Below are 9,005 nucleotides of genomic sequence, written 5' to 3'. Positions count from 1 at the left end.
ATGAACTGTAGGAAGTCTTGAGGTCCTCTGGAAAGGTGTCTTTCTGTAGGTTTTACTGTAAAGGTAAAGATTTGCTTTCGAGGTGCAGTATTAAGTGGTAAATGTATTTTGTGGCTAGGGTATGAATGAGTTGCAAGATGGAATTTTGACTGAGACTTTGTTACCATTGTCAGTATTATTTTAAGCTTTTTGATGAAGATTTTTTTATTATGGCAAATAATGTAGTACTTCCAGTAACAATGTTCCTCATGAGTAGGAAAACCTTGTATATTCTTCTACATCAAACACTTTTGAATTTGTAAAATTGTATGTTGTACATACCATTCTATTGTAAACATGTATACTTGCCCACAGTGTACTGTCAAACATAGATAAAGCATGATAAAGATTATTTAAAATATACCTGTATTTATACCTCAGAATATTCTTTTTGGGTTTTTGTACCTCAAGTATGTTTTCTATTGTAAATGTGCTTTACATGACTGATCTACGTGAGAGAAAGGAAAATGTTTAACTTGCTATAGATGTCTGTACAGAATATACTCAATCAGTGCACTATTAAATGTTTAAAATTGGAGAAGCGTAATGGTTTTTATTTTATTCTGCATTCTTCCTTCTGCTGTCATGCCCAGAGGAGGAGGCATTTTTCTTACCACCAGTTCTTTACATAGTACTACCAACTGCGTAGCCACTCCTGCCTTCTCCCAGGCCAATATTTTTAGCATTGTTAAAGGCAGGTACCAAAGCAATTTAAAAATTTTTGGAAGACAAGCCTTCATGATGGCAGACAACTGGACAGAAATACGCCCCAGTCAATACTTTAATGCATTTAACAGGAAGAAGCAACCTCCTTTTTGCTGCTGTCTTGTGGAAAGTTACTCTCTAATTTAACAGGGAGCAGAGCAAACTCCTACTTGATAGGCAGCTGTATGCGATGCTGAAAAATAATTCACCACTTTCTTATTTTCTAGGGGGAGAACGAGGGCATGACGCGTTGTGGAGTCACAGGTTTGCTTTCAAAAGTGCAAGTGTGAAAGTAACTGAAGAAAGTTAAAGCACACGCAGCGGTGAAATGAAGCCAAGGAGAAGGCCAGGAGGATATACAAACAACTGACTAAGGTGAAAAGTGAAGCCAAAGATAGCTGTTAATCCAAGCAACTTTAAAGTTTTTAAAACCCTAGCCAACAGAAACATAATTTGGGCATCTGAAAGAGGATTTTTGATTTGTGAGGCTTGTCTGACAGAGTAGCTGGAAGGACGCCTGCCGCCTTTCAGTTCCCAACATCATCGTGTTCTCTCTCCACTTGGGCATCCCGAAGTCCTGATCACTATTGCTTCCCACTATGTTCCCCGGGGAGCAGTGAGGGATGATGCTTCAGAGTCCGGCAAAAGCAAACCTCTTGCTGTTGTGGTACGAGTTCTCACACACCAAAGAGTCTTTCGGAGAACCTTCCTGATACGAGACTGTGATTTGTTTGGCTCTTACAGAATCTTTTTTTTCTTTCCAAGTCAATACTCAAAATAAAACTGCACAATTTAAAAAAATACCAACAGGGTTGTTCACAGTTTTGGGCCCTTGGAACAACCAGCGTTGGAGCTAATGTGTTTTTCTCGGCAATGGTGGTTTTGTTTCTATTTTTAAGCACACTAATGCACGACAGACTCCTTGGACACTTCCAAGGATTCACTCTGCATTTTTCTTAAAGTGCATTTAGGTTACTTTCAAATCAGCATTTTCCTGAATATTTCTAAAACGAGTTAATTTTGACTCTTCTAAATAGCCTACAGCTCGTGAACGTTTGCTTTCTTGGCACCTTCATTTGCAGGTATCCGCATTGTAGCTGGGCAACAGAATTCAGGTTTCCATGTCTCTGTTTCTTGTCAGGTGTAACTCACGGCGGCACTGGCTCTTGCTCAGACACTCTCTTGCTTTAAGCAGTGGTTGCCACAGAGGAGTGCAGGCTGGGACCCCCACTCAATTCTGGCAGGGTGCTGGTGTGGCTAACGGTGTACGTGTCATCCCCGGTGCGGCACGGGTCCAGCCTGCTGCGTGCTTCAGTAATGCAGAATTTCAGTACTGCTTTCTAACAAGTTCAAATGGAAAAAGTCACGTTTTGCTGGCATGCCTCAAGTAATGCACTCCACAGATAGATATTTATGAAGCTGTAAATAATCGGTGGCCGTCGTTTCAAAGGCCAGAAGGCAAAGTCACTAACACACATGCACAGTCTGGGAAAGTGAGACTGAAACGATGCAAAACAGTACCTCTGCAGGCTGGTACAAGACCTTGAAAAGAGGAGGACCTAGCATTCATCCACAGTAGCCTGTGCCAGGAGAAAGCTGATATGAAAACAGCATCCATGACTTGGGCTACGTAATAAAAGGTAGATATTTCCACTTAAATGTGATACGCAAACCTTCTGCTAAGTGCTGGAAGCAGTGTCCTACAATCACAAGGAATGAAATCAAGATACTGTTTTAATAGTGCAATGAATTAAATTTACAAAGACAAAATGCTAATTCCTTTGCCTATGTTACAATATAACTTGTCAATACAGCCATTGACCGCATCTATTATACAAGGCAATACTAAACATTTCTGAAAAATTACTTTCAGCTGTTTCTCATCTGTCAACCCAGAGCTATTTTATTTCTCTAGCAGGGAAAGGCATCAATGCCTAAAATAATGACTAGCATAGCACTGGAGTTGAAGGTGAAGTACTGTTCTTGCTATTGATGTTAATATGCAACTTTTGCATCCATGCTTCTTTTGCATTGAGTACTATCCATCCCAAACACTTGAGGCTTGCTCACTTTCTCCTCCTCTTTGCACCGCCCTACTATATTTTCCTGTATTGCCTGAGGCATCCAGAATGCTCACAAGAAATGAATTTCCAAGCTGAGTCCAGAGACAAAGAGCAGTGAAGGATGGGAAAGAATTCAAAGAAGGAGAAATTCCATCAAAAGAGGTTTAGGTGCTGAAGGGATACACTTACACAGAAAGATTCAATACACATAATCTGGCCACTAGACAAGAAGGATGTAGTAAACGTCTACGAGCACTGGAAGGTCATAAAAACACAGAAGAGTTCGAACAAGCTGAGTGGGTGTGTAAGTTGGGTTAAAAATTTGTTAATGGAAAATTTGAGGCAGAAGAAAAGGAAAAGGCATTTTCCACACAGCAAGAGGTCTTTGAGGCTGTGGGACAATCTCTCTCTGAGAAGTAGCAAGAACGTAAGTCATTTAAAACTGTGCAGGCTCACACCCTGGAATCATTCATGCGCTACCTTCCATAAAGCATCATGAAGACCTAAAAAAAGCCCTCTCTTCATTATTTGACATGATTACAGGACTTAAACGCTACCAGTTTTCACCTGTAAGTGTCAGGTAGTGCTGCCTTGCTGAATAAGAAACTACAGTGTCAAAAATAAAGTTACAATCGAGTAACTCAAATATTTAGGAAGTTGCTAACGACCAAGACTTTCTTTCTCTAGGAATTCCACTGGAGGTTGTGGAGTGCAGTTTGCTTATGTTTTATAGAAGTGGGCATTCATTTAAATTAGAAGATGCAGTGCCTCCCCGCTATGGGCCAAGAGTATGAACATCAGCATGGGGAGGCCACCAGACAACTTTTGCTTTTCTAACATTTACTCAAAACCCAGTGAGATCTATAACTGATAAGCACAATTTCCCTATCATAGCAGCAATCAAATCCATTATTCCATAGGCTCAATTTTTTTTTTTGTTACTAGAAGGAGAAGAAAAACCCCTACAGTAAGTGTGTTCTGCATGCTTCTCCAGGTACCAGTCTTCTACTAGTCACTAGCTCAAGTAGTAAAAGAGTGACGTGGTGGGTCTGAACATCACAGTTTCTCCAGACATTTCTTAAGGCTTTATAATACTAAAAATGGAAAAGCCCCTTAGAAACAGAATTCTCAGTGAATGAAAGAATATTACTATTCCAAAAATCAAACATTCAGAAGGCAGAATGTTAAAACTGCCAGTGCAGTAACTTCAGGGAGTGAAATTAAAGATAATTTTCCATGTTATGGTGAGATAAGCCTGTTATAAGCATAAAGACAGGACAGTATAGCCAAGATGGCTCTGGTTTGAGGGGGCTTGTGCCTCATCTATAGAGAAGTTGGAAGACTGTTAGCAAATGAAATAAATAGGAATTTCAAGAAAGGGTGGCCTCAATTAAATCATTTGAGTGTCACTTTAGAGAGCTGTCATTTTTTTAAATAAGCCAGCTAGTAGTAGAAGTAGATCATAACACAGCTCAGATCAAGATGGTGTGCAAGGTGTGGGTAATAGAGGAAGGGTTCTTTCTTCTAAAAGGAAGAAAAGGACACAGTTGGCCAAACGTTTCTGACATGCTTAGTGGCATAACAGTCTGAAATAGCTATTCAAAACAAACAGGTCATCTGGTAAGGATTCTCCTTTGGTTCAGAAATGGTTAAAAGAAAATAAACTTCAGTCAAGGCAGTGTTGTGAGCTGGTTAAACATGTAATCTTCAGCTAGGCTATAATTCAAGTTTATAGAAACACTGAAGGTATGGTTAGCGAAGTTCCTATAGGCCACTTTTTTACCGCCTACCACTGGGGAAAGTTGTACAATAGAGCATATTTTAAGTAGTTCATTTAAACTTTTGAAAAAGAATGCAAAGATACCAAAATATTTGTTTTAACTCAATCAGTCTCCAGCAGTCTCTCCTCTTTTCATTTCTCTAAATGCCTGCCAGCACCACAGCAGCACAACAGAATGTCTGAAGAGCACACATGGGGTTTTTCACTGACCTATAGGAATGCTTTTTTTTTTGTTGTTGGAACATAAAAAGAGTTTAGGGAATTTTGCAATCTTTTCCTTTAACCTTTCTAAAAGGTACAGTCCTTTCTACTGCTGCCCACAGGATGAACAGTCTTATTGAAGCCTTTGTCACCCGTAACATTTATCAACTCGGGCTTCTAAAGCATACAGCAAGTAATAAAGCATTCAGTAATAATAACACAAGTAATAATCCAAATTGATTTTGAATATCCCACCTCAGTGACATGCCTACAAAGCTAGAACTACATTAAAATCAGCATTCAAGTAAAAGCGAGAAAATGGTAAAACTTTACTACTCATGAACAATTTCATTCACCAGCAGATAACAACAAAAATTGCTTTGTGAGGCATAGAAAAACAGTTTTGAAAGCCTTGCTAGACCTTCTTAAAAAGAAAGGGCGGTCCATTAAGGTAATGTGTCTGGAAAACAGCATCTTCCTCTACATAGACACTATACTCCATTATCTAGCACTGGGAGAAGCACAGACAGGATACTGAAACTGTGAAATTCTTGTGCTGCCTCCTGTAAATCCTCAGCAATGGTGAGGCATCCACCTCCCAGCGAGGAGAGAAGCAGATGAAATCAGAGGATGCTTGGTCTTGCACGGTGAGAACTAACAGTGATTTTCTTCCTCAAAGGGCATCTCGTCTCTGTGCCACACTTTCACAGAATCACAGAATCGTTAAGATTGGAAAAGACCTCTAAGATCACCAAGTCCAACCATCAACCCAACACCACCATGCCCACTAAACCATGTCCCGAAGCACGACATCCACACGTTTTTTGAACACTTCCAGTGATGGTGACCTCCCTGGGCAGCCTGTTCCAATGCTTGACCACTCTCTCTGTAAAGAAAGTTTTCCTAATATCCAGTCTAAACCTCCCCTGGTGCAACTTGGGGCCATGTCTTCTCATCCTATCACTACTTACTTGGGAGAAGAGACCAACACTCACCTCACCACAACCCCCTTTCAGGTAGTCGTAGAGAGCGATAAGGTCTCCCCTCAGCCTCCTCTACTCCAGACTGAACAACCCCAGTTCCCTCAGCCGCTCCTCATAAGACTTGTGCTGCAGACCCCTCACCAGCTTCGTTGCCCTTCTCTGGACACGCCCTGGTACATGCAGAATAGAAACACATATTCCTAATAATGCGGGGCAAGTATTCAGTTAAAGTGAAACAAACTGCATTTAGAAAGGGTCATAACCACTCGTGAATTCCAGGACCATAACGGTGCACTCAGCAGCAGTAACACTACACAGCGCTTGGTCTGCAAGCTCCCTGATTTGGCTTTGGAGGCCTCTGAAAACACGTTAAATTGTGTTTGGAGGCCTTTTAAGAATGACCTTGAGCAATTAGAAAAGCAGAGACTTTTCTAGCTAATGTCTGAGCCATAGTCTAAACAAAAAATACATTCACATTTGCTTTCTTCCCCTTTCCAGCCTATGACAAGAATAAATGCTTGTGTATAAACATAGCATATAACCTTCTAGGTAAAGCACTCGCCTTGTGCCGTTAGCTGCAAATAAGATCAGGCAGAATAGTTATCGAACGGGGTTCAATTCATCAGACTTATTGGATGGGGGGAGGAGGAAAGGCTATGCCCCGAGCATCCTACCGGATAGGGCAAGATCGATGAGGGAATGAATGACCCGTCAAGAGCAGTGATGGAGTTCAGAGGCCCCGCCGCCGAGGAGCACAGAGGTTTTAGCAGGCCAGTCATGGCTAACAGACCGTTAGGCATGTATTTGATAAAAACCTAAGCAACTGGCAGACCCCGGGGAGTTCTACGTGTGTAAAGTTTTAGGCTTGGGTAGAACCGTATCCCCAGCTTACTGCTAGAAACAGAGTCCGGATGCAAAAATTCAAAATTGCATCAAGTTGTCTGAAGAAAGAAGGCAAAACAAGCTGCTTTCTGGCACCATGAGCTCTGTTACAGAAGTAATTATTTTCAGTATGTCATTAATATGTGGAATTCACTAATAGTCTTCAGAGGTGGGTTTTTTGCGGAGCGTGGGGACGAATATAAAGGATTTCAAGAAGTTCCTGTTATTTTTCTCATGCCTCAATTTCTGCACTAGCCACTTGGGTTTACCTCTGGACACATTTTTCACAAGAGCCTGCAGGAAGTTTCATGTGCTGTTTTCTGAACAGTCTTGCAGTGGTCACTGACAGAGAGAGAGCATTCATTTAGACTCATCAGCAGCACGATCTGGGGCATGACACGATACTTACTGTGCTCCTGTTTATAATGCACTATGCAGAAAGGCAAACCCAACATGCTTTTCTTTTTTTAATTCCTTGAAAACTGCTACATATTTTTTACTGTTTAAACAGTTTATCTCACTGATTTAGAGATTTTCTATGAGGCTTTATATAACTTTTTTTTTTTCCCCAAAAAGCTTCTTTCCTGTGCCTCCTCTTCCTCTCTTGTTAAATTGCTAAAACAGTTTCCAGGGCCAGCCACTCTCTGCAGTGGTTTGCTGGTTTCTGATGAAATAGCTGCTGCCAAATTTTATAAAGAATGTTCCCTGGGGCACAGAGGGGAGGGAGGTATTCTTCATGGCCTCTGTTTTCTTCCCATATTGTTTAACAAACAAGCAAACTGCCCTGCAGTCGCTCTGACCCCTACTTAGACATATCCCTTTCAGGCAGCCACACAAATGAACTAGGAAGGAAGTGCCGTCACGGCCCTTAGAAAAGATAGAGGGAAATAAAGGCAAACATTGTGTGTCTAAACAAACAGGCTCACTCTGCTCTGCCCTCGTCTTCTGCCTAATTCTTACAGGAACCGGTCCCAGAAGCAGTAGTCGGGGCAAGAGTATTTCCCAGGTTGTGCAGGGCTCGGTTCCCCACCCACCCTCTTCCCACCACCCTGCCAGGTTTTGCCCCAGCCTCAGAGACGAATGAATAATCCCAAAACCTTTGGCAAAAATGGGAACTCAGCCCAGGCTCTTTGAATGACTTAGTAGCCTGTCCCTCAGTCTAGTTTCCCACGTGGACCTCGTGCCCTGTGTGTCTCCGTTTCCCTACTTAGACTTCCCCAAAACTTCAAGGGGAAAAAAAAAAAACAAAAAAAGATTTTTGTGCTTCAGTAATCATAAAATGAAAGTGCAAGTTTTGCAAGAAGCTGAAACAAAAATACCTAGAGGCCAAGCTGAGAACAAGTTTTCCTTTGAGCTGCTTCTTGCCTATACACAACTCCGAAAGATTCCTAAATCAAATTGCTTTTGAAAGACAAGAGATTAAACAGATCTGCTATTAACCCCATTTTGTGATGGAGAGCTAGAGCAGAAAGGATTTTGGAACTAGGGATGCAACCAGAATATTCAACAACCAACCTCCATGTCGCGTGCTAATCCCAGGAACAAGTTTTGACATATCAGAGCTGATAAACCTAGTTTAAAGAATGCTTAGATAAACTGGAAAAAAAATAAAATACCGTAATTTAAAAGATCATGAGGATGACTCTTAAAGTATTGCCACCTTTCTCCAGTAGCATCCATCCACAGTAGTCCCAGCTTGCTGAAACCACAGACGGATATTTACCTTAACAGCGGTTGCTGAATCCGAAGTCAGCGCTGGCTGACAAAGGCGCGGATTGCCGTCGGACCCTGACCCAGGACAAGCACTGCCTCACCCACACACCCCTTGGGCTGCGCAGGAGCCCGCCGCTCGCCAGGGCCCTGCTCAACGCACCCAACCTCGCGGCTGCTTTTGCCCAGCCATCAGCTTTAGCCTGGCTGAAAGGTGAGAAATGCAATTTCAAACAAAACGCTGGACTGATTGGAAGGGAGCAGTCTTATCCGCAAGTCTACACTGGCGCTCTGGGGCCAGCAACAGATTTCTAGACTTTGTTTAAAATTTGCCAGAGGAGTGCATGTGAGAACGACTCAAACATTTGCAAAGGATTCGTCAAGAGTGTTGCTTTGCCCTTGCTCATAGCTCTTTGTCGATAGCACCATGCAGAAGAGCAGACAGAAAACAGAGCTGGATCTGGTCGTCGTCATGCACGGACTGCGATATGTGCGTATTTGTGCCTGAGGAATGACCTATCACCGTGATGAATGGCATCGCATTTAGCTATCTCCTCAAAGAGATAAGACCCTGTAAGTTTTTGTTACCAGTTGTGCCCAGATTTGTACCATTAAACAAAAAATTGGATTAGTATTTTTAAA

This window comes from Phaethon lepturus, unplaced genomic scaffold (assembly GCF_000687285.1).
Source record: "Phaethon lepturus isolate BGI_N335 unplaced genomic scaffold, ASM68728v1 scaffold19796, whole genome shotgun sequence".
Lineage (NCBI taxonomy): Eukaryota > Metazoa > Chordata > Aves > Phaethontiformes > Phaethontidae > Phaethon > Phaethon lepturus.
Note: the sequence above shows the minus strand (reverse complement) of the source record.